This window comes from Mauremys mutica, chromosome 1 (genome assembly GCF_020497125.1).
Source record: "Mauremys mutica isolate MM-2020 ecotype Southern chromosome 1, ASM2049712v1, whole genome shotgun sequence".
NCBI classification, from domain to species: Eukaryota; Metazoa; Chordata; order Testudines; family Geoemydidae; genus Mauremys; species Mauremys mutica.
Window position 1 is genome coordinate 32,137,042 of NC_059072.1, and position 18,749 is coordinate 32,155,790.

An 18,749-nucleotide genomic window follows, 5' to 3' on the forward strand; every position below is an offset into this window, starting at 1 on the left:
ATTAAAAAGTTATGTGGTTTAAAACATAACACAGGTTTTTAGGTTTGCAAATCTGAACTTTTGCCTCTTTGAGATTTTATTACTAGTTTTTTGTTTGTTTTTTTTTGTTGGTCATAATGTGGGAGGGTATCCTTGCCACCCTCTGCTCACGAGGTTATGTATGTGTCTTGTTCAGAAGAGTGCTACATCAATTGGAAGGAATTTTTTTTCAGTAAGTGTGGACTGATTCTTTTCTCTTAGAAGGCATGTAATTTTTTCAGGTTCACACTGATTAACACAGAAAACAATTGGGGCTGTTAAACTTTTTTTCAAATTCCATAGAAAGTTAATTTCAGCTATATTTTCCAGTACAGTGATGAAATGTGTGTTTGTATATACAAGCATCAACATGCTTAACTACTCACTTCCCCCACAAATATGTAGTAAATTTTACGTAGAACTGTATCCTAAACTGCATTATGGTACTGTACCCAAACACTGCATTTCAGTGGGAGATTCAACTTCCTTTATAGGAACAGAACAGACCCCTGAAACTCTTACCACAAAAGTGGTCCATATTCAGGCAAATAGTCCCATTGTCTTCAATGGAATTGATCAAATGATTAAGGGTTTACAGGATTAGGGTCCAAGTTTGTAAATTGTTCTGGATGAAACTGACAATGCCCGAGAAGTCAGATCAGAAGGAGCTTCATTCAAATGAAGGTGGGCAGATGTGTGATAAGTCTTAGCTCCATTGCTAAGATGAGGAACATATTTTCAGCAAAGTTCTTGGCAGATTTCTGAGGCAGCTGGTTTAAGGCATTTGTTTTCTTTGTTTTGCTGCTCCAGTTAACAAAATGCATGTTAGACTAGTTTGGCTGCAAAGAAGAATTCTATGTACACTGGGGAGAACACCTGATTCCTATAAGGCTGCAGAACTGGGCTGACATCAGAATCCAAACATCCTCTGGTCAGTGCAAGCAGAGGCATTCCTCTAATGCAGGGGTCGGCAACCTTTCAGAAGCGGTGTGCCAAATCTTCATTTATTCACTCTAATTTAAGGTTTCGCATGCCGGTAATACATTTTAATGTTTTTTAGAAGGTCTATATATTATATAACTAAACTAGTGTTGTATTGTAAAATAAACAAGGTTTTCAAAATGTTTAAGAAGCGTCATTTAAAATTGTTAGGCCTAAATAAAATGTAACCCAAAGCCAGTTGTGTCAACCTGAACAAAGTCAAGCTAACAGTCTAACAGAGGTTTATGGTAATTCATAAGTGGAAAGTCCCAGGGAGTTGCAGGTCTGTCCCTCACAAAGTTAAGCAACCATGAGATAAGAAAGGGACTATATTCCTAGCATGGTACCAAACGTACTGAGGTAGAAACAATTCGTTTAAAGAACTCATAAGAAGCCAAGATTCCAAACTTCCAGACTCCCTGTGCAGTACTCCCTGTTTCTGTTCTATGTCTATTCCTAACAATTACATTTTAGATTGATTAGTGATTGTTAAGGTATCATAAATCATGTAAAACATTTAATCTTGTAGAACATAAAAAGAATGTATGGTAACAGTTTCTAGTTTCAAAAGAAGGGGGGTGGCTACTTAACTAGTTAATTGCAATTATGATGATGCGAGGGAGCTGTTCATATAAACCTAGGTAATTTTGCAAAGAAGCTAGCTGGTTCTCTTTGGAGACGAGCTCGCTCTCTATTGTCGTGTGCACTCTTCAATAAAGAGCATTATATTTGAACTTTGCTGGTGTTGCCTGTCTCTCGCGGTCAGACAACTAACTTTGCCGTTTGGGGTACCAGAGTCCCCAACAAAATGAAATTAAAATGTTGATCTTACGCCGCCGGCCCGTTCAGCCCGCTGCTGGTCTGGGGTTCTGTTCACCTAGGCCGGCAGCGGGCTGAGCGAGGCCTGTGGCCGGGACCCCGGCTGGCAAGGGTCTGTCAGCCAGAACCCCAGACCAGCAGCGGACTGTGCGGGGCTGGCAGCCAGGACCCAGAGGGCTAGGGGCAGGCTGGAGTCAGGGCTGGAGGTGTCAGGGCAGAGGGGGGGCTAGGTATGGGTGGGGGTGCCAGTCAGGGCTGGGGAGGGGGATGGAGTCAAGCAGAGGGCTGGGTGTGTATGAGGGAGGTACAGGGCTCAGGGCACGGGCCTGGGGGGTGTGCGGGGCAGAGGGTGTGGGGTGTGTGTGGCGGGGGGTGTCAGGGCTCAGGGGAGAGGGCTGGGTGACTGCCCCCCTAAGAACTCCCAACCCCGCTGCTTCTTGTCCCCTGACTACCCCCTCCTGGGACCCCTGCCCCCTGGGACCCCACCCCCTATCTAAGTCTCCCTGTTCCCTGTCCCCGGACTGGACCCTACCCCCTACCTGTCCCCTGACTGCCCCGACCCTTATCCACACCCCCATCCCCAAACAGACCCCCAGGACTCCCATGCTTCATCCAACTGCTCTCTGCCCCCTGACAGGACCCTCAGAACTCCCGACCCATCCAACCCCCCCCCCACTCCCTGCCTGCCCCAACCCCTCTCCACACCCCTGCCTCCTGACAGGACCCCCAGAACTACCAACTCATACAATCCCCCCAGCTCCTTGTCCCCTGACCACCCCCTCCAGAAACCCCCCCCACCCTAACAGCCCCCCAGGACCCTCCTTGCTTCCAGTCCCCTGACTGCCCTGACCCCTATCCACCCCCTGCCCCCTCACAAACCCCGGGACTCCCATGCCCCATCCAACCCCCCCTGCTCCCTGACTGCCCCCTCCAGAGACCCCCACCCCTAGCCACCCCTGGGATCCCACCCCCCCCATCCAACCCATCCTGCTCCCTGTCCTCTGACTGCCCCCACCCCTTATCCAACACCCCCAGCCCTGGGCCCTTTACCTTGAGGCTCCACGCAGAGCCAGACACGCTGCCCTGCGGGAGAGCACAGCCCCGGCCCTCAGAGCGCAGCGGCGGTGGCAGAGCTCCCTTTGAGCAGGGACCGTGTCTGCCTCCCCGCGGAGCCAAATGCTGCCCCGCGGGAGCGTGCAGCCCCAACCCCCAGAGCGCTGCGCGTGGCAGCAGGGCTCCAAGGGAGGGGAGAAGGCAGGGGAGGGGCTGGCAGCTTGCTGCGTTCGGCCCGGCGCTCCGGCCTTGGAGCGCGGACCCCACGGCTTGCCGTGCCCGGAAAGTGGGGCCATTTGCCCACCCCGTGTGCATGGCTATACTTCTGCTCCCTGCCCCCGCGGGGGGAGCGGAGGGCAGAGAAGAGCGGGCCAGGCTGGGCAGGATTTTTAATGGCATGCTGGAGCAGGGCCGCCCAGAGAATTCCGGGGGCCCGGGGTCTTCGGCGGCGGGGGGCCCCCGCTCAGGGGCGGCTCTAGACCCCAGCGCGCCGAAGACCTGGGGGGCGGCATTTGGCTCCGGTTGAGCTCCCGCAGGCATGACTGCGGCAGGTCGACCGGAGCCCGGGACGAGTGACTGCGGCGGGTGCCGTGGTCCCGCGGCTCCGCTTGACCTGCCGCAGTCATGCCTGCGGGAGGTCCAGCCGAGCCGCGGGACGAGCGCCCCCTCCGCAGTCATGCCTGCGGCAGGTCCACTCGTCCCGGGCTCCGCTTGACCTGCCGCAGTCATGCCTGCGGGAGCTCAACCGGAACCGCAGGGGCCCCAGAAAACACTCGTGGGGGCCCCTGCAGGACGCGGGGCCTGGGGCAAATTGCCCCTCTTGCCCCCCCCTCTGGGCGGCCCTGTGCTGGAGTCCCGGCAGGCTCCAGCGTGCCATTAAAAATTGGCTCACGTGCCATCTTTGGCACGTGTGCCATAGGTTGCCGACCCCTGCTCTAATGATTTGGACTTGATGTGATGCAGAATGAATGTCATGGATAATTCAGACCAATGGGGAGAAACAGAATCAAAAACACTATTTAAACACCTTCCGTCCCACCCATCCTTCCCCTCTTGAGGACTCCTGACCAACTTAACATCACAATACATATGCTAACCAACTTAAACACAGCCTTTGTTTAAGTTGGTTAGCATATGTTTTGTGCTGTTAAAGCCATATAAAGAATGACTGCCCCCCAGCCATGTTCTGCTCCTTTAAGAAGCAGAGCACAGCACTCCCCATCCAGGGCACTAGCCCCAAGTCTGTTTGGTACCCCGTACCCGCTAAAAATCTCTTGCTGGTACTGTGTACTGGAGACAACTGCCCTACTTGCACTACTGAATGTAGCTAATAGGCTACATCTGATCTTACTGTCAGGTTGAATCAACATATGTCACTGCAGCTGCTGCTCTAGTGCCTGTTACAGTTGCTCTGAGTATCCTTAGTCCATCAATACCAAAGTTGTTGTATAGCTATAAGCAGTGTATCATAGAAATGACTGGCAAGGGGAGGGGGCATTTGCAATTAAATATTTTTGTAGGAAAAGCAAAGATTTTTCTTCTGTGACAATTGCAGTTTCATTTAAAAAACCCAAGGTAAAACACCACCACTACAAAAATCTCAATAGCTACACACTTATTTTTCTAGTGCTGCAAATGAAAAATCTTCTGGGTGCAAAATGCTTTAATTCCACATTGGATATTCTACAGTTTGCCTTGTAATATGCATTTCCCTATAACCTTGATTTTATGCATCTGTTCATGTCAGTTCTAAATTCATACTTATTAGAACACACTCCACCATATTGGCTCCAAATGCTCTAGAGTATTGGACTGTGACTAGTATTTTTATAAGGGATTTTAATTTCCAAAATATTTTATATAGTGTCTATCTGCAATGACATTGTACAATAAAACAAATACAGGTAAGGGATAGATTCTTGTCTCACTTACAGTCTTGTAAGTCAAGGAAAAGATGCTGAAGTCAATCTGCCATAAAGCTTGTGTAAAGTGAAAGGGGAATCAGGTCCTAACTCACTACAAATAGCTAAGAATGAAATAAATGCAAACCCATTATTATTTAAATTGCTTAGTGCTGGCCAGTATCTCGGAGCTGTATAATGCAATGTAGTACAGTTCCTCTCCAGCAGAGTTGGTTTTAGAACAGCGTTTCTCAAACTGGGGATCCCGACCCAAAAGGGGGTCACAAGGCCATTGTAGGTGGGTTGTGGTATTGCCACCCTTACTTCTGCACTGCCTTCAGAGCTGGGCAGCTGGAGAGCGGTAGCAGCTGGCTGGGTGCCCAGCTCTACAGGCATTGCCATCAGCAGCACAGAAGTAAACGTGGCATCACAGCCTGAAATATTTTCAAAGGGGGTCCCAGCAAAAAAAAAAGTTTGAGACCCCCTGTTCTAGAATGTAGACACACCGAAGACAGGATGCAATGGAAAATCCAGAAATGGGGGGAATGGAGGGTTTTTCCCCTAATTTCCTCCAAAATAAACTCACCATATATCAGATGAATGGTTCATGTTAAAAAACTCCCAAATTAAAAAGGGCTTTAAATGGGTCTGATTCTTTGGTCATCTTCAGTGCAGAAGCAGAAGCAAGAGCATTCCTTAGCACTGTCCCAGCACCATAGAAGCAGAGAGACACTTCCCCTGCAGGCCTGGCAAGCTCTAAGCTTCATTCCCTGGGGGGCAAAGAGAGGTAGAAATCCAAATAGTATCGGGGACCATTCAAGCCTTAAAAGTTAAAACCAAGATCTGCCCATGCAGACAGTAATTAAGGGAGCCCAACAGCAGGTAGGGGTGAGCAGAGTCTGTCTAACAAGAATGGAATTGTTACGTGCTGTACAGACTGCAGGTGATGGATCAGAGCACACTGTGGCTGGTCAATGGAAGTGTCACAAAGGTGCAGATCACCATTGCTGGCTCAGCATAGGAGAGGCATAACCACAGTCTGGAGCATGTAGTAAACCATCAGACGACAGCAGGCTTATGTGGCTGAGAGGTAAATTTGGATTTAAATTAATGGGTGTATTGTGTAACTGCTTTCAGCTACTTTAAAATACCATTCTCTGTGCAGCCTGGAGTAATCATCACTTACTTGGCAAAGATCAAAGTAGCCTGTGATTTCACTCACAAAAGCAGAAGAAATGCAGGGATGTTTAAAATGTTTTTAATAGCCCCACCTGGCAGCTCTGAGATGCAAAGCAACTTTGTTTTGATTCAAAGCCCATCAAACGTGATATCTTGTCCAACCATATGTGACTTCCAGTGTGAATGGCAAAGTAGAAATTGCAGGGCTGAAATTAAAAACAAAGCCACAATGCCTTTGAAATATCTGAAAATTCAACAGGAACTTCATCATAAAAGTGCCAGAGTTGGAAACAGACAGCTTGCCAGTGGAAGGAAAAGGTGCATGAAGAAGTGAAAAGTAAGGGACTCAGAGTGAGGATTTGGAACAATATATTTGATAGTGCATCTAATTCTAGTGTTGTTCCATCTTCATGTTGATCTAGTGATTCAGCCCAGAACTGTGATTCTTCACACTTCAGTGCATCATGAAGCTTGCTCATCAGAGTGCAGTAGAAGAACCCCAGCTCCTCCAGAGCTTCAGTTCTCCTGGCATAATGAGCTTGACTAAATAAAAAATCCAAAATGGATTAAAGTTGGTAATAAGTTTATTGGTAACACCTGGTTTAAGAAGAAGGCCAAGAGGAAGTGGACATGGATTGCTCCCAAAGCGAAGAACAAGAATGAGATTGACTATGTTCTGATCAATAAGCGGTGCATTGTACAAGACATTTCAGTAGTACCATCATTGAACACCAGTAGTGACCATCGCTTGCTCAGAGCATGGCTCAACTTCAATGAAACAGTGGAGACGAGAGCGCTACAGATGGCAAATCAGAGACAGTGGCCAAAAATATTTGATGAGGCAATCTTGAAAGCAAACATTTCCAAGGAAGACTGAAGTCTTATAGATAACTGCGATGAGGATTATAAAAGCTTCACTCACAAATTGAGGCAATGCATGAAATTAGCCAAGAAAGAAAGAGCGAAGAGAAGAATCTCAGAGGAAACGTGGAACTTGCTAGAGAAGCAGAGGAATATGAAGCAAAATGGTGACAAACTTAAGTACTCTCTGCAAGTTGATAAGAAGACTAAAGGAGGACTTCGAGAAGTACTGAAATGAAAGACTCTTAAAGACAGCTGAAGATCGCAGAATCCTCAAAAAATGCAAAAGGAAATTGACACTGGACAGGTCAACAATAATAGCGCTGAAGAACAGGGACAGAATCCAGTAATTTACAGAACAGGGATGGAAGTGGTCTGCAAAGATTTCTACACCGAACTATTTGTGTCTCAGATAAATGTCCCAGTACCAACACTTCAACAGACTAATGAGCATGTGCTCACAATTCTTGTCAGTGAAGTTCAACATGCAGTTCACCAAATGAAGGAAGGAAAAGCCCCAGGTAAAGATGGACTGACAATCAAAATAAGAGCTGGAGGCCAAGACCTCTGGGAAACCCTTACTCAGAGGTTTAGTTGTTACTTAGAAATGCAGAAGATACCATCTAGCTGGAAGGAGTCCAACACCATTCTGCTATACAAGAAGGGCAATCATGAAGATCTAAAGAACTCGTCCAATATGCCTGCTCTCACATGTCTACAAGCTGTTCACTAAAATAATAACAAACCGACTCTCACAGAGTCTGGATGAGGAGCAGGCAGGCTGTCAAAGGAATTTCAGCACAAGGGACCATATTTTCACTATAAACCAGCTATTGGAATGCTCCAGGGAATACCAGTTCCCTTTATGTATTGCCTTCGTCGACTATGAAACAGCGTTCGACAGCATAGAGATCAATGCAATGTTGAAAGCTCTTGCAGAGCAGGGCATCGACACAAACTATATCAAAGGAAGCAAATTCTGACTGTGCTACAGATATATACCCCCCTTCGCATCCCAGTTAAGAAAGGTGTGAAACAAGGAGATACGGTTTCACCGAAACTCTTCACAGCCTGCCTTGAAATGGTAATGAGCTGGATGAATTGGAAAGGTGGAATCAACATCAACGGAGAGCAGTTAAACCATCTCAGATTTGTGGACGATATTGTGTTGATCACCGAAAATACTATCAAACTACAGAAAATGCCGCGAGAACTCAACACAAAAAGCAGCCAAGTCGGACTGAAAATTAACCACTCCAAAACTAAATTTATGCGGTCCGATGCCTTGCCAAAATCCCAAATAATCAAGGGAGATCAAATAGAAGAAGTTGAGCAATATGTCTATTTGGGCTAAGAAATTAACATGCGCCACGATCAGGAAGGTGAACTCTCATGAAGAAAGAAAGCAGGTTGGTGCACATTCAATTCTAGCAAGGATGTCCTCCAAGGAAAAATCAACAAGGCAACACACGCCAGCCTCTTCAACTCAACAGTACTACTAGCAATGTTGTACGGCAGCAAAATATGGGTGCTGACGAAGACAGAGGAGCAGCAACTGTCTGTCATGGAGAGGGCAATGGAAAGAAGAATTCTGGGAATTTCAATCTGCGATCAAGTCCCCAATGAAGTGATCAGGCAGCAGATTGGAGTGCAGGATGTCCTTGTTGAAAGCAGGTAAAGTAAAATGTGATGGGCCGGGCATATAGCTGACAATCAATGGACTGCAGCTGTCGCCAAGTGGTACCCACGGGAACTGAAATGACCACTTGGCCGACCTCCAAAGAGATGGGAAGTTTTTATCATGAAAAGACATGGCCGCACATGGAGAAGGAAGGCCAAGATACGAGAAGAATGGAAGACGTGTTGTGATCGGCACAATCTATATGAGGGCTGAAGGACTGATCGATCAAGGTGAATAAATTTTACATTTTATTTTCTGTTATAACCCTTCTTCACAAGTGTCTTAATGTGTTCACTTAACAGTAGACATGACGGATATGTTTTTTTTAAATGTAACATCAGATCCGTTGTCTTTATTACAGACGTGGACTCATTGAGGGAGCAATCCTTAACTCGTCACTGAAAGGGAGACGAATAATAACCAGATGTATCAGTGAAGGAAGCCTACACACTATCAAATTAACCAACTTCTTCCTTTGTTTATTTGATTAACAAATGAGCAGAGTGGCAAGACTGAAAGCATTTATTATGGGTATATATTACTTTCAGTAATTAATAAATATAGAATTGGACTTCACTGCATGTCAGTGAGAACCGCAGAAATGAGTGCTAAGCATGTTGGGGGAGGTCTGTTATTTGCATAAATACTAGTGTGAAATGTTGGATCTTCTAAAGGTGATATTTGACATAGCAAAAATGAAGAGGTATTTTAAAATGTCACTCAAACTGTTATTTTGTCACAGACTTTGTTCTCTGTTTCTGTGGCAGACCCTGGTTAGCAACAGTGGGGAGAAAATGGTATCTGGGAAGAAGTGAAGAGCATTTTATTAACTGCTTCTCATCAAAACATACTTACATCAATCTAATCTCATTTAACACTATGGAAAAGTTATTGAAAAATGGCAGCTTTTCTATAGATTTGTGAACCATCCCATAGAAAGTAATAGCAAATCATATCCCTTCTATAGGAAAGCTTAACTTAAATCAATCATTTAAACAAAATTAATTGCTGTAGGTTTTTAGAGTAATTTCTTTAGAATTCTATTAATTGAATCTCTGTTGGATTTTCCATAAGGGTACAGTTTACATATTGTAATGCACACTGATAAACCAATGACCTATTATTACCTAATCCTTTTGTGTTCTGCTAGAGGTGTGGTGGGCAAATCTTGTTTGGACAATCTCTAAAGCAGAACACCGTGCACTCATTTTCTCTCTTTCTCTAGCCATAATCAGGGTCTACCCATAAGACCACACGTCTCTATAGCATATAATCCACGGAGGTAATACTTTATACAGCCTGCTTCACACAATACATGTGTAAGCAGTGTCTGAATGAGTTCTCCCCTGACAGCTAGCTGGGAGCAAACTGTATTTATATGAACACACCTACTCTGCATAGGTATCCAGCAGACAGGAGCTGTGTTGGGTTAAAAAACACTGTAGTACTGAGTGTAGAGGTAGTGAAATGTTATCTTTATTGCATGAGTAAAGGGGAGCAGAACTGAGCTGAGCCTGTCTTGATTGAGGGGTCACCCTCAGTTGAAAAGTACTCGCTAAGGGAGGTGCATGAAAGCCAGACCCCTGTGAAAGCAGAGATCGGTGGGCACAGGTGCCCGAGCCAGGAGATGTGGACTCTCCCTATGGGTCCCCAGTCTGGTTTAACCTATTTCTCCCCCATGTTCAAAGATAGGCTTCATCAGGAGCCTTTTGTTACTTTAAGTACTCAGTAGCAGCTGAAATCACTTGTGGTGAGGTAGTGTTTCTGCCTAGCCTGCTGAGAGCTAAAAATCACTAAGGGTACGTCTACACTACGGGACTATTCCGAATTTGCATAAACCGGTTTTGTAAAACAGATTTTATAAAATCAAGTGCGCGCGGCCACACTAAACACATTAAATCGGTGGTGTGCGTCCATGGTCCGAGGCTAGCGTCGATTTCTGAAGCGTTGCACTGTGGGTAGCTATCCCGTAGCTATCCCATAGTTCCCGCAGCCTCCCCCGCCCCTTGGCATTTCCGGGTTGAGATCCCAGTGCCTGATGGGGCAAAAATCATTGTCGCGGGTGGTTCTGGGTAAATGTCGTCAGTCACTCCTTCCTCTGGGAAAGCAACGGCAGACAAGCATTTAGTGCCTTTTTTCCCTGGATTGCCCTGGCAGATGCCATAGCATGGCAATCATGGAGCCTGTTTTGCCTTTTGTGACTGTCACCGTATGTGTACTAGATGCCGCTGACAGAGGCGATTCAGCAGCGCTACACAGCAGCATGCTTTTGCTTTTTGCATGACAGCAGAGATGGTTATCAGCCATACTGCACCATCTACCAATCCATAAATTGGTAATAAGATGATCATGGCTACCAGTCCTTTTGCACTGTTCCATTTGCTGCTGTCATAAGTGCCCCTGGCTTGCTCTTAGCCAGGGGCGCAAAAAGCCAAAATTGGGAATGACTCCCTGAGTCAATCCCTCCTTTTTGGTATCTAAAAATAGAATCAGTCCTGCCTAGAATATGGGCAAGTGTACTAGAGAACCACTGTATCAGAGAACCAGAGAGCACAGCTGCTCTGTGTCAGATCCTGCAGAAAATTATGAGCTGTATGCTATTCACAGGGGGTGCTCCTGCAACAACCCCTCCTGTTCATTTCATTCTTCCCCCAAGCCTTCATGGGCTACCGTAGCATTGTCCCCCCACTTGTGTGATGAAGTAATAAAGAATGCAGGAATAAGACACAGTGACTTGTTAGTGAAGGCAGCCTCCAGCTGCTATGATAGTCCAGACAGGACAGTAAGGAGTGCATCCCTCTGCTAGTTCAGGGGCACTTGAATCTTTTCTTTACACATGAAGGGTGGGGGCTGATGGAGCTCAGCCCCCTGTTGCTATGACGATGATGGATATCAGCCTACTGCACGCACCATCTACCAGGAAAAATTAGGACCAGGCGACCTTGATCGACCTGTCCCAAGCAAGTTGGTATGGTTACCAGTCCTTTTGCACTGCCCCATGTGCCAATAGGCTGATGATGAGGACGGGTAGCAGTCCTATTGTACCATCAGCCACCCATGGCGGGGGTGGGAGGAAGGATGTTGTTGTTGAGTGCTGCACCATCCTGTCTATCTGCAGCATTCAGTAAAGATAGGGTGACATGTAAAAGAGTCAAGACAGGATTGTTTTCCCTTTCACTTCTGGGGGTGGGTGGGGGGGGGTGCGTAAATTGCCTAGCTATGCCCTGACCCACCGCGGACACTGTTTTTGACCCTAGAAGCATTTGGAGCTCAGCCAAGAATGCAAATGCTTTTCAGAGACTGCAGGAACTGTGGATAGCTTGAGTCCTCCAGTCCATGAGCGTCCATTTGATTCTTTGGCTTTCCGTTCGCTTTGCCACGCAGCAGTGCGCTGAGTCCCTGCTATGGCATCTGTCTGGAGATATTTAAAAAATGATTTTGAATTTCGTCTTCTGTAACGGAGCGCTGATAGAACAGTTTTGCCTGCCCTTACAGCGATCACGTCCGCATCGTCCATGCTGGAGCTCTTTCTTTATTTTGATTTTTAACTGCATCACCACCCGTGGTGATCGGAGCTCCACGCTGGGCAAACAGGAAATATTCAAAAGTTCGCGGGGCTTTTCCTGTCTACCTGGCCACTGCATCCGAGTTCAGATTGCTGTCCAGAGCGGTCAGTGGTGCACTGTGGGATACCGCCCGGAGGCCAATACCGTCGATCAGCGGCCACACTAACCCTAATCCGATATGGTAATACCGATACTAGCGCTACTCCTCTCGTTAGGGAGGAGTACAGAAACTGGTTTAAAGAGCCATTAAAATCGATATAAGGTGCCTCCTAGTGTGGACGGTTGTGGCGTTAAATCGGTTTTACGCTCCTAAAACCAGTTTAAACGCGTAGTGTAGACCAGGCTTCAGAGACTGACCCAGAGGTCACAGCAGAAGGTGACTGATAAGCAGCTGTCAGGAGTGGCCGGTGAAAGTGGCAAGCAGTCCTGGCTGGTGGGAGCAGCCAGCAAAAGTGGCCAGCAGTCAGCCAGAGGGAATGGTTGGTGGGGCGGCCAGACGGCCAGGAACAGCAGCTGTCAGGGTGGCCACGCGGCGAGGAAGGGTGTCTGCTCAGATGGTGGAGCAAGCTAGGTGCCTTCTTCCCTGGGTGGGAGGTGACTCACACAGATGCACCTCTGAATCCTGCATCCTCACTGACCAAAGACAACCACTTTGAGTGGATATGGTGAAGGGGGCTTTCGGTGGTAGAACTCAAGAACATGAGGCAGAAGACTGACACACGCGCTCTGGGGTGGGTGTCCTGTTCACAGTTCTATGTTTATGAATTCTGCTTGCAGCATTTTCCTTAATTAATGTCATGTGACTTCACTCCTTTCATTAAGTTTCTTTTCTACACTCAGACTGTTCTTGTGAGAGGGGAAGTGTTGCCTCTCAGAGGCACCCAGGGGTGGTGTGTAATTTTCCCAGGTTGGGGGCTCGAGCTGGGTCTGTGTTGTAGTGTTGAGAAGGGGTCCCTAGATATTGAACCCGGCCCTGGTTGCTGCTGGCTCCAACTGGCAGAATGGTTACACTTGCCTTAGACTTGTGAGTAGTATCAATAAAGTATGACCTCAGTATGTCAGCCTGGTATTCAAGGTACTTTTGTTACTTACTTTGAGTCAATAGATTTTTCCATGTTCTATAAATATTTGATTGCTCACACATACAGCAGAAGACATTATACAGTTAACGTTTTCCAGTTGTTACTACAGATATTTTCTGTTCTAAATTATGTGTCTGTTATCGCAGATGTATTCTTTGCTAGAGCTGCAAGAAAATTGGAATGTCTGTCCTATAGGAAATTCTGATATTTCAAAAATAGTTTGTCCCAAATCAGGTTGAAAAGTTGAAATATCAGGTTTTTTTGTGGGATTAAAAATTCTGAAAAGTTTTTGATTCAGAAACATAAAGGTTTTGTTTCCAGTTAGTTCAACACTAAACTGTGCCTGCCTTTGATGCTGCAGTGCCTCATGGGAGTTGTAATTCAGGTGCCTCTTGTCCTGGACTTCCAGGGTGGACTACATCTCCCACGATGCACCTGCAGTCACATGACTCCCATGATGCTCTACGTGGCTCAAACATAGAGGAGATAGTGGGGCAATCTCATGGGAGATGCAGTCAGTGAAAAACCCAGCCCACAGGGGAGAATATGGGCATGAGACACCACAGCAGCTTAGACAGATTCAATTTAATGTTGAACTGACAAATCTAAATGCTTCACTTTGGGTTGAATCAACCCAGACCAAAAATATTTATTTTTAGATTTTCCTGACAGAAAATTGAAGCCCTTTGGAAATTTTTGATTTTGTGGAAGCTGTTTTCTGTTAAAAGTCATTTTGAGAGAAAATTCCCAACCAGCTTTATAGTTTTCTAAGTACAGGAAAAAACTATGCTAACCTCAGATAGCACTGAGTTCAGGTAGCAGTTCCCAAATGTTGGCTTTAAAATGGTGATCAGTGTTTATCATTTCACTTTCACATCTATTAAAATAGTTGCATTTGGAAACAGCGATTGCAATCTAATGTTGTTAAAGCCAGCCAATTGCCACTATAACAACTGTAGACTCTAGTTACAATAGAGCTGTTAGCCAGTAGCCACATAGAACCTGTTTTTAAAAAAATGTCTGTTTTATGGTTGTTCATATTATTTCTCCTTAGAATGAGTTTAAATATAATTGAAGTCTAATAAATCTATGATGTGGCATTATTGAAAGTGGCTTATGCATTGGGGTCCTTTTACTACACACACTTACTTACTAAGCGTCTGATCCGGTGTTGTACTGAATGCTTCTAGGAGGTGGTGAGCTCCCTCAGCTCTCATGTAAGCCCAGGATGGGAAAGACGCTTACTAACTAGCAGGACTGAGCCTTAATTCAGTAGGTTTGTGTGTCTAGGTAACAAAACTACAGAACACTGGCCTGAGCTGTTTACTTGCGAAAAACACATTTCAGAGCAAAACAAAACATTAAAAATGTGGAGAGCGAGAGCGTGTGCATTCTTGGTGAAGTTTTAATAATATAGAAAAACTAAGAGTAAACTGCAAAGAAAAGTGGGGGAGGAACTAAAACACCCCCCCTCCCCAGAAAAAAAAAACACAACAAAAAACCCTGAAGAGTGGAGGACAAGAGTGTATGAGGAGACAGAGTACTAAATTTATACAGTTTAGAAAAGGGAACGTAATCACAGTCTATAAATACCTTCAAGGTCGTAATATAAATGAGGTCTATGAAGACAACAGAACAAGGAGCTAAAGAAGGAAAATTTTAGGCTAGAAATTATGAACAAGTTCTTAAGAGTAATTGGGCAGGGGTTCAATAGGCTACCAAAGTAGAGTTAGCAAACTCATGAGTATTGCAAATGTTCATGAACAGGTGAGAGAGACTTCATAGGAAATGATGTAGTGAGCAAGCCTATAAAAATGTAAGATCAGAATGGGCTAAGTGGTCTCTTTTGATCCAATTATATAAGAGTCTGGGAAAGAACATTCTCTCCAATATCTGTGACCCTCAGTACTTTCTGCAGTTAAACTGTGAATTCAGCTCTCATAATGTGAAATATTCTTACCAGGCCATTTCAAGCTGCCAACATTACAAACTTGTCATCCAGATCTGTTGAAGGAATATTGTCAAGTGTGGTTTGGCCACAAATTTAAGCCCTGGTCCTGCAATTGGAAGCCTAAATTTGGGCCAAACTAGAGCTGATAGTGTCCCTTAAATAGATATGGGGCTCCATTTTGGTGCAAGGGTTGCCTGTGTAGATCTGACTGTAGGATCAGTAGTGTTCTCCCTGTGACAGGTTGTCCCCCTTCAAGATGCCACCTGATGTGCTGAGATACCACTGAGTCCGCCTGTTCTGCCAGCCTGGGCACCCTTTATCCTGACTTACTGAGCCAGGCTCTTATGCCTCATCGAGCGCACACACAGGCAGGGCCATCTCCCACTGCAGACACAGACTGAAGTCAGTTCTGTATTAGTCACATTACACCTCTTTTGAGGAATAAACCCAAAATAATACTGTCTTTTGCTGTAGAGAAATGTGTACAATGTAAGCTCATAAATTCACCCCCTTCCTCAATGTGGAGGAGGATCTGTACAACTTCTTCCCCTCCCTCCCCCCCATTAGAAATTGCACAAACTGGGTTTAATAATAAACCAAACAAATAAAACTATAAAAAGTTAAGTTGGTTAAAGTGATAACAAACAGAACAAAGCAGATTACTGAGCAAATAAAACAAAACAAGCAAACTAAGCTTGATTCACTAAAGAAATTGGCTACAAATAGTAATTTCTCATCCTAAATATTGTCACAGTCAGATTACAGAGAGTCTTGAAAGCCAGCAGCACTGGTCTGCAGCTTGAAACTTCAGGTATTTCCACTCTCAGCCTGTACGCCCTTCCAGCCTGGGATCAACTCTTCTCCCCCACAATGTGTTTTTCAGTGTCTTGAAGTGGGGCAAGGCAGAGGAGAACCATGATGATGTCATTCCCCTGCCTTATATAGCTCTTGTGTCAGGCGGGAATCCTGTGTCTCCCAGTGGAAGAACACAGGCATTCCAAGGGACGGGTCCAGTACCAGGAGACTCAGCCCCATGTCTCTGCAGGGCTGTGGCAGCCACTACTCACAGGCTATCTGGAACATCCACAGGAAGACTAAGTCCTTTCATAGTCCATTGTCTTTGCCAATTGTCGGGTCTCATGCGGGCCGGATAAAGCACAACAACCAATATGATTGCAAGCTGAATCATTTTATTTTTCCAAGCACTCTCTTTATATACCTTTATTACAATTATTACACTATAATTATATCATTACTACACAATTATTAATTGGCTCCCAGAAGTTTGTACGTTCCCTGCTTTCTATTCATTGGTGAGCTGTCATGCTGCATACCTTCCTGATTTATTATCTTGTTTACGGCCTTCCCTGTATCAGAAGACCAGACAAGGCCGCGTCGAACCGGTTTCAGCCGCCTGGCACACAACCTAGCTTAACCTCTCCTCCCAAGCGGCCTGAAGCTGTAACTTTCCACATTCCTGTTTATCATGTCAGCATAGGGGTGATATATTCCCACAGCCAATGGGCCATCAGCCCTGTCTGGCTCTCCATTGTTGTACCTGAAAGGCTAGTTGTGAGTGTCACCCAAAGTAGCACATTTGAAATACAGATACATGGTCAATATTTCTAACGTCAGATACAGAAATGATACAGGCATACAAATTGGATAATCACATTCAGTAAATCATAACCTTTCCAATGACATCTTACATGAGCCATCTTGCATAAAGTACATCTCAGTTATGTCTCATCCATATCATAAGCACATTTTCATAAAGACAATGGAGTCTTTCAGTTTTTATTTGTAAAAAATAAAAATAAAAATTCAGGAATTTTTTTTAGTGTTTATCTTCCAAGCATTAAAACCAGGATGAAATCTGGTTAAAAATAATTTTAAAAATTGGGGAAAAAAACCCTCACAATATACTAATTTTACTACAGTATAACAAACTTTTTTTATGTACAAAGGTATTTTGTATCTCTCAGAGCTAGTAGTTTTTCCAGAAATCCTGGTTTGCATATGCTCGCATAATTTTCTCCAAAGTATTCTCACTCGTGTGGCGCCTCTTGCTATCTTGGAGGTAGTCCAACTTCGAATAGAAGCACTCTGCATCAATAGATCCAGGGGGTACACTCAAAGCTCACCGTGCCACTTTGCTGAAGTTGGGAAGTGTATTTTGATGACTTTCCAAAAAGCCAGCACATCCAGTTTCAGATCTGGACCTGGGATGGTAACAGGGCTGTCCTTAGACATAGGCAGAATATGTGGCTGTGTAGGGTACCTGCTAATTTGGGGCACCACTTTGGGTCTTAGAGTCCACCCTCCCAGCTCTCCCTATCCCTGTTCTGACCCTTCTTGCAGGCTCCCACAGCTGGCTGCTGCAGCCTGGTGACTCTTACTCTGGAGGCGATCTAGTACTTAAAAGTGAAAAGGCCTTCCAGCCTGCCATACCTATTAGCACAGCACTGAAATTGTTAAAGAGCCATTCAAGTGGTAATGAAGCCATTTAGCAGGCATTTACCAATCCAGGTATATGCTGTCAGTTTCTGAATTTACTGACAAAAACAGTTGTGTTACTGTAATGTCTGCTTTCTCTTCAGTTCGTATAAATCTTTCACCTTTTACTCAGAACATGTTAGTCTATAGGACCTTAGTTTAAAAATTGCTTTAAAATATTTCATTAGTGAGTTGGTGAAGATTATAAAATCACATCTCTAAAAAATCCTTGCATAGATTTTTAGATGCACAGTCATCTTTAACCTTAAATGTGCATGGGTGGCAAGTTTGTAAAAATTTTGGTGGGGCCCAGAACCCACCCCCAACTCTGCCCCCCCCAACTCCGCCCCCACCTGCCTAAGGCTCTGGGAGGGGGCTCGGCGGGGGAGGTCTGGGGTGCAGATCCTGGGCTGGGGATTAGGGTGCAGGAAGGGTGCTGGGTGCAGGCTCTGGGCTGGGGCAGGGGGTGGGTGTGCAGGAGGAGGTGAAGGGTGCAGGCTTTGGGATGGAGTTTGGGGTTGGGAAGGGGTGTGTGGGAAGGGGGAGGGAGTGCAGGGTGAGGACTGTGGGGCTGAGGATGAGGGGTACATGATGCAGGAGGGGGCTCAGGGCTAGGGAAGAGGGTTGGGCTGTGGGGTGAGGGCTGTGGATGAGGGGTTCATGATGTGTGGGGGCTCTGGGCGAGGGACGAGGGTGGGGCTGTGGGTGAGGGCTGTGGATGAGGGGTTCATGATGCAGGAGGGGGCTCAGAGCTAGGGCAGAGGTTTGGAGTGTGGGGTGAGGGCTGTGGATGAGGGGTTCATGATGTGGGGGCGCTCAGGGCTGGGGCAGAGGATTAGGGTGCGGGGGGATGAGGGGTACATGATGTGGGGGCGCTCAGGGCTGGGGCAGAGGATTAGGGTGCGGGGGGAATAGGGCTCTGGCTGGGGCTGAGGAATAGGGTGCAGGGGGATGAGGGCTCTGGCTGGGGCTGAGGATTAGGGTGCAGGGGGATGAGGGGTTCATGATGTGGGGGCGCTCAGGGCTGGGGCAGAGGATTAGGGTGCGGGGGCATGAGGGGTTCATGATGTGGGGGCGCTCAGGGCTGGGGCAGAGGATTAGGGTGTGGGGGGATGAGGGGTTCATGATGTGGGGCGCTCAGGGCTGGGGCAGAGGATTAGG